Source organism: Cupressus sempervirens, chromosome 5 (genome assembly GCF_028749045.1).
Source record: "Cupressus sempervirens isolate cs-2001-9-10 chromosome 5, ASM2874904v1, whole genome shotgun sequence".
NCBI classification, from domain to species: domain Eukaryota; kingdom Viridiplantae; phylum Streptophyta; class Pinopsida; order Cupressales; family Cupressaceae; genus Cupressus; species Cupressus sempervirens.
The window spans coordinates 230,098,724-230,106,544 of NC_143122.1; positions in this window are offsets into that span (position 1 = coordinate 230,098,724).

A 7,821-nucleotide genomic window follows, 5' to 3' on the forward strand; every position below is an offset into this window, starting at 1 on the left:
GGTTGGCCCAATGTCTAAAAGGATATGTTGTAGATGGGAAGTAGCTTCCCTTAGATGTATTATATTCTCATCAGGGTAATTTGAAACCGTGATGTTTCAAAACACCAACAAGTCCCATAAATACAAGTGCAAACATTGCAAGAGGAGTTTTGTAGAGGATTAAATATTGCATTAAGAGACGAAAGTAAGGAGAAATTTGAAGGAGGAAAAGTTGAGCAAGAAGTACTAGAAGTGACTAGGGATCTTGAGGAGCAAGGGTTTTTGAGGGTTATTTCTAAGATTGGAAAGAGATCTAGATTAAAGTTCCCAATTTTTTGGGAATTCTTAACCTAGTGGAATTGATCAACTAGATCAATGATTTGGAACAATATTTTGAATATGAAGATGTTGAAGATCTTGAGAGGGTCAAATTTGTAAAAGCCAAACTAAAGAGTCATGCAAAATTTTGGTGGTAGAAGATTTAGTTGGAGACAAATAGAAGAGGAAAGGAGAAAATCACAAGATGGGACTAGGTGGTGGAGAAATTAAGAGAATGTGTTCCTAATGACCATGAGCTTGACCTATCAGGCAAAATGCTAGGGTTAAAGTAAGCAACAAGATTTGCTCAACGATATAGAAAAAGAGCTATATTGAGTCCTCATTAGCAAAAATCATGAAAGGTAACAAAGAGAAAGTTTCCCATTACCTTAATGGCTTAAGACCAAGTATTTATGAGGAGTTGAAAATGGTTAAAATGGCCAATATTGAATAGGCATACTAGCTTTCTTTAAGGATGGAAGGGAAGCTAAACAAGAAGTTTGAAAGCATGAGATGGAAGAAGTCATAGTGCACGCTCCAATAAGTAGTCTTATGGAGGTTGAAATGAAGACAAGATAAGATAAGATAATTTTGTTATGTCCAACAAAAGACCACAATGTGGGTCTATGGGACAGGAAACTTACACCAAGAAGAAAGCAAACAAACAGAGCACCAAATGATGTCTATAAAAGAACAAGTACAACAAAAGAAGAAGAAAGTAGGAGACATCACGAAAAAGAATAGGTATCTATCCTCACAAGGAAAAGTCCAACAACAACTGATCTGTGTAGCTACCAGAGGCCCTGTGATAAAGCTGAGTGCTACGAGAGAAGTGTTGCTGGTGAGGAGATCCCTTGTGGGGTCACATAGATCTAGAATGGCCCGTGATAGGGATCCAAGCTCAAAGAAAGAAAGAAAGAGAGAAAAAGGAGAAGAGAAAGAGAGAAGATAGGCAAAGATGCTGCCACCTAGGAAATGTTAGTAGCCCTTTAGGACCTACTTCGATCTTGACTCCCAACTAGTAGGGAAAGTGTCACAAATCACAGCCTTGAGGTTTTTGATCACTGCCCATTTACCCTCCTGTCTGATAGCCACAATGAGAGCCTGAGCCTTCTTAAGTTCTGCCAACTACAATCTGGTGAGATCCTCATCAAGATAAATCTTGATGGGGAGAGAGAAAAGTTTTCTCTTTGTCCTAAGCACCCAAAGGTGGTCAACAAGTGAAAGGAACCAGATAAAGAGGGTTTTGTCATGTCCAACCCAACCACAATCCAGTGAGATGTCAGTGATATCTAGTTGGTCTTTAAGGAAGGATTAGCCTGCTACAAGAGGCTTGGGGCAAGAAAGAGGGAGACTGCGGACCCTCAATTTTAGCTCACAAGCACTCTTGACCCTGTCATTTACTATCTTATTCTAGACTAGCTTCTCAATGTTGGAGAGAGTAGCAGAAGGAGGGGAGGAAGAAATGGGGTTGCTGCAAATAGATGCCCATGATTTCAGCTGTTGTTCTGTTTCAGTTTGTAGAGAGCATCATTTTTTATCGAGTTCCTCTTGTTTCATCTTCAAATCATGGATAACCATCATTTGCGTTGTGTGCTCAAGTGTATCTTGAATTTTATCAAGGTCAGTAACCAGGTTTTGTTGTAGGCAATAGTCAAATTGGTCTTTCAAATCTGTCTGTATACCTATGAGAGAGTTGTCTACATGTTGTTTCAAATCATTAACTATCTTACGTAGGGACTGCATGGTCTCACAAAGAGTTTGATTCTCAGATTTAGCCTCTTTCAATTAATTACAAAGCTTAAGAGAGAGCGAGGATGCCACAACAACAATGTCTTTTAGGGCTGCACTATCAATCTCAACTTTTGTCATGTGGTCAAGTAGCTGCTAGAATGTGATTGGGTCCAAACAAAGGTTTGACATTTTGTCAAACGATTTGCAGGCAATCTAGTAGAGACAAAAGAAAAAGCAAAAGTAAGCCCTGGTTGGATGATGTTCAGAATGGCTTATCAAAAAGCCAAACAGAGGCATAGAGGCACAATTCCCCAGTTAGACATTCTGTCAAATGATTCACATGCAACCAAACTTTGCCTTCTCCCCCAACTCGTGTGTTATGGCACCCATGTGCGAAAGTTCGACAGTCATAGCTCACGACAAGGAGAGTGGTGGCCTTGCAAAAAAAGCACAGACCTAGCCCCACGACACCCATCACTAGCCTTGACACACACAACTTAGCTCACAACAACTGCTCAAGAAAGAGATGCACTCATGGCATAGAAAAACCGAGTCACAAAACAATAGACTTGATGAGGAGAACAATTGAAGGTTCACAAATCAGGGTTGTATTAGTCGAAGGTTGATGACCAAGAGCAGTGGAGGGCATCATAACCATGAGCATCATGACCACAAGCAACTGCTAGGGCATCACATCGATGGCATCATGACATTCACGGCATCAGACAACATCATGACCAGAGAGGAGTTTCTTCTTTGCTCACAACAACATGAGACACCGAACAATATGCATCATGACCAGAGAGGAGTTTCTTCTTGGCTCACGACATAGAGAATAGAAAAATAATAATGAATCAAGTAGTAGTCAAAATTAAAGGGAAAATAGTTTCAATTGTTTTTGTGATCAAAATAACAAGGATAAGAGATGAAGAGAAAGAGGGAAAGAACTAGGAAGAGGAGGTTTTTGTGGGACATGTTTCCATTGCAGAGAAGGACATAGAGCTTATGAGTGTCCCCAACATCAAGGGAGAACAAATAGAAGACTAGATGACAATGCATGAGTTGCACATGTAGATAAAGATGCCAAGTCATCACATTCTAAAAATGTTGAAAGAGAAATCCTTGTTATTAGAAGAGTTTTACTAAATGATGAGAATGAATCTAAAAAAAGGGAATTTTTTTCCACACAAGCTGTAAATGTAATAGTAAAGTATGCAATGCCATTGTTGATAATTGTAATACAAATTTTTAAAAGGAAATGATTGATAATTTGAAGTCAGAATGAAAGAAGCACCAGAATTCCTACTAAATTGATTGGTTGCAAAAGGATCATAAAACTTTGGTCAATGAACAATGCCTAGTAAGGTTCAAGATTGGGAACTATTGCGATTAGGTTTTACGTGATATTATGTTAATGAATGTTTGTCATTTGTTGTTAGGGAGACTCTAACAGTTTGATTGTTGTGCAGTATCTGATGAGTATGCACATACCTATTCTTTTTTAAAGGATGGAGTGTGACAATGTTGGATACAATTATTTAATTGTGAGTTTTCTTTGATGTTACACAAATGTCATATCAGTTGGCAAACAGTATCTACCGAGCTCAGTTGGTCAACAAAGCAAATTCTAGAGTCTACCGAGCATTCCTGGAAATTACTCTATGGAAACAGTGTCTACTGAGCTCACTCGGGCATCGAAGGATTTTGTAGCAGAAGTTAGTGGTTACTGAGCTCACTCGGTCTCCAAAGGATTTTGCAGAATTCACATTGTTAATTGAGCTTCAGTTGGTTAACATTGGAAATTAGTTCTGGAGCAGTGTTTACTGAGCAGGGTTGGCCAATGAAGAATTTTGTTGTTTTGAGAAATAAAGTTTAATTGTTTTTAGTAATGATTGTAGCTGACTGAGGTAATGATTATTGATAATTGTAACTTGTAAATGAGCCGACTTGACAATTTGTAAGGTATAAATAAAAGGTCAAGTTGAGAATTCTAAAGTGCAATGAGCAAGAATGCAAGTGCATTGATTGTGCGAAGAAGAAAGTGTGAGCAAACTTTGAAGGATGGTAAGATATTCTTGAGGAGCAACAAAGATTCATTCAATCAGAGAGGATCTAGTGAAGTAGAATAGAGATCTGTATCAGCAATTCAGTTGCATCTCATTCAGGTCACTTCATTGTTACTTTCTCACCATTGTAGCAGTGATTCCTAAATCTCTTAATAGAGTTGGTTTAACAACCATTTGTAAATCCTCTAACAAGGTGACAGTTCTATTGAATTGTTCTAAAGACCTTTTGCAAGGCCACTCCTAACAGGGTGGTTAAATCCTCTAACAAGGTCACACCTAACAGTGTGTTTTGTAACCTTTAACAGGGTTGGGTCCTAACAGGGCTCACTTTAGAAGAGTGAAAATCAGTAGCTAGTTACTTGGTGGTTTTTCCCATATTGGGTTTCCACATTAAATCCGATGTCCCATGTGTTCATGTTATTTCTTTTATGCATGCACATCACTGTGAATGTTTAAGTTCTATTAAAAATAACATACACTACATCTACTGAGTTACAACATTTTTCTGTATGGTTACCGAGTGATAGTAGTAACTAGTTTTATAAGACATCTAAGGGGTTTGTGGATTTGTTTTTGTGGTAACTGATTCCCCCCCTGCCTCTCAGTTACTCCATCTATATTTCCAACACGCACAAGTTGAAGCTATTAAAGGAAACATAGGAAAATGTATGTAGTAATGCCAAAACATGTTTAATTGATTGAAGAAAGTTTTTAGAAGCACAAGACTAAGCATATGTGTTTTTTTTTTAAATTCCAAAAGTTGGTAAAAAAAGAAGCATACGATATACCTGCAGAACTTGTAGCTTTATTGGATGAGTTTTAGGATATTGTATCTGATAATGTACTTGATATATTTCCATTGGTGAGAAAAATTTGTCACTAGATGAACTTGTTTCTAGGATCCATTTTGCCAAATAAGGTAGCCCATAGGATGACTCTAATAGAAAGTGAGGAATTGAAGAGACAAGTGCAAGAGTTGTTACATAAATGATTGATCCAAAAATGTTTGTGCTCATGTGATGTACCAGTGGTACTAGCACCAAAGAAAATGGAGAATGGAGGATGTTCACAAATTCTTGGGCTATTAGTAAGATAACTAAGAAGTATAGATTTCCCTTCTCAAGGATGTAGGATATTAAGGATTGTATGAGTGGAGCTATCTATTTTAAAGAGATAGATTTGAAGAGTGGATATCACCAAATTAGGATCAGAGAAGGAGATGAATAAAAGACAATCTTTAAGAAAAAGCAGGGCCTGTGTGATTGGTTAGTCACACCTTTTGGGCCAACCAATGTATCGACCACATTCATGCAACTTAGGAATGAGGTATTGGAAGAATTTTTGGGTAAATTTGTCATTATTAATTTGGATGATATTTTGAGCTTCAATAAGACATTAAAAGTTCATATAATGCATACTTGTAGCGTCTTTGAGAGGTTAAGGGAAGAGAAGTTGATTAATTTGATAAAGTACAATTTTGTGAAGGAGTTAGTATATCTAGGATTTGTAGTTTCAATAGTTGGACTTAAAAGGGACCCCAAAAAGGTGAAGGCTATGCTTGAATGACTTCTTCCAAGAAGTGCTATTGTGGTAAGATCTTTTCATGATTTGGCTAGCTTTAGAAAAATAATTATTAGAAATTTTAGTTGTTTACATGGACCTGTGATTGAAACAATGAGTATGAAAAGGTCAAAGTGGATTGTATGAGAAACAAAGATTTTTGAGTTGTTTAAAAGAAAAGTTACAAAACAACTTGTTTTAACACTTTCAAATTTTAAAAATGTGTTTCAAGTAGATTGTGATACTATTGGTAATGTCATTGGAGTTGTTTTGAGTCAGGAAGATGAACCCATTGCTTATTTTAGTGAGAAATTGAATGATGTGAAAAGAAATTATTTTGTTTATGATGATGAGTTCTATGCTTAGTTTAGGCATTGGGAGATTGGAGACATTATCTTTTTCCTAAAGAGTTTTATTTATTTATTGATCATCAAGCTTTGCAATATTTGAATAGTCAAGGAAAGTTGAATTAGAGGCAATTGAAATTGGTAATTTTTTTGTAGAGTTATACTTCTATTTTAAAGAACAAGAGTGGGAAGTCTAATAGGGTTACATATGTCCTCAACATGAGACATATTTTGTTGGCATAGATGTAGATTGAAGTTGTTGAATTCAAGGAGATGGAAATTTGTACTGTAGGGATCTTGATTTTGGTGAAGCATGGAGAGCTTGTACAAAACTTTTTAGTTTTGATAGAACTAGAATTTGGACTTTATAATCTAGGATGACATGTTATTCAAAGGTAGTCAGTTGTGCATTCCAAGAAGTTCCATGATGGAGAATCTTATCAAAGAGAAGCATAGTGGATGGATGCCAAGACATTTTGGTCAAGATAAAACCATTGGTCTGGTTAGTGAGAATTATTATTGGCCACAATTGCAACAAGATGTTAAGAAGTTTACATATAAAGTTGCAAAATATGTCAGATTCAACAAAAGTAACAAAGAAGAATACATGATTATATCAACTATCACTTGTACCAGAGAAGCCATGAGAGGATATTAGTATAGATTTTGTTCTTAGTTTTCAAAGGATTTAAAGAGGGCATGATTTATTTTTTGTGGTAGTAGAGATGTTTTCTAAGATGACACATTCGTTCATTGTAAGAAGACTGATGATGTTCATGTGGCAATTTTTTTTCTAGAAGTGGTGAGACTACACAGTCTACCATAGAGAATAGTTTAAGATCGAGACACTAAGTTTTTTGGATACTTTGGAGGACATTATGGAAAGAGTTAAAGACGAATTTAAATTTCAGCCCAGCACACCATTCATAAATTGATGGACAAACAAAAGCAGTGAATATGAGTTTGGGGAATCTGTTACGATGCTTGGTTGGAGATAAGTCAACGAGATGGGATTTGATTTACCACAAACATAATTTGCATACAATAATCTTGTCAATAGGAGTACTAGTAAATCACCATTTTAGATAGTATATGAAGTAGTCCCAAAAATTCTTTAGAATTAAGGATTTGGATAGAAGGAAGACAAGTAGCGCTGAAGGTAAAGACTTTGTAGAACATTTGAACAATTTACACGAGGAGGTGAGGAAGTACGTTACTAAACTGAATACATAGTAGAAGGCTAAGGTAGATGAGAAAATGAGATAAGGAATTCTAGATTGGAGATGAAGTCATGGTTAATTTGAGGAAGGAGAAATTTTCACTAGGAACATATTATAAGTTGAAATAGAAGAAGTTTAGACCATGCAAAATACTAAAGAATTTAGGAAATGCTTATGAAGTAGAGTTGCCTAGTGAACTCAATATTGCACCAATGTTTAATGTGTGAGATCTAATAAAGTATCATGAAAGAAGTGTTAAATATGAGGTTATAGAAATACAGTGGAATGTTCTAGTAACTAATTCAACCACATAAGAGATTAAAGCCATCCTAGATAGTTGTGTTGGCAGAAACACAAGAAACATGAAATATGCAGAATATCTGGCCAAATGGAAAGGAAGGCTTGTTGAAGATTCATCATGACTGTTAAGGGAGGAGGTTAACCATTTTAGTTTTCCTTTGAACATTTGAGATGTGACAAGGTCACTTCTCAAAACTACCACATGTATTTGATGTTGGAGCATCCTAGGTGTAAGGGAAATCTTGCATCACCCAATAATATTGTTTGGTTTGTCAATAAGGGTTGTTTCAAAATGGG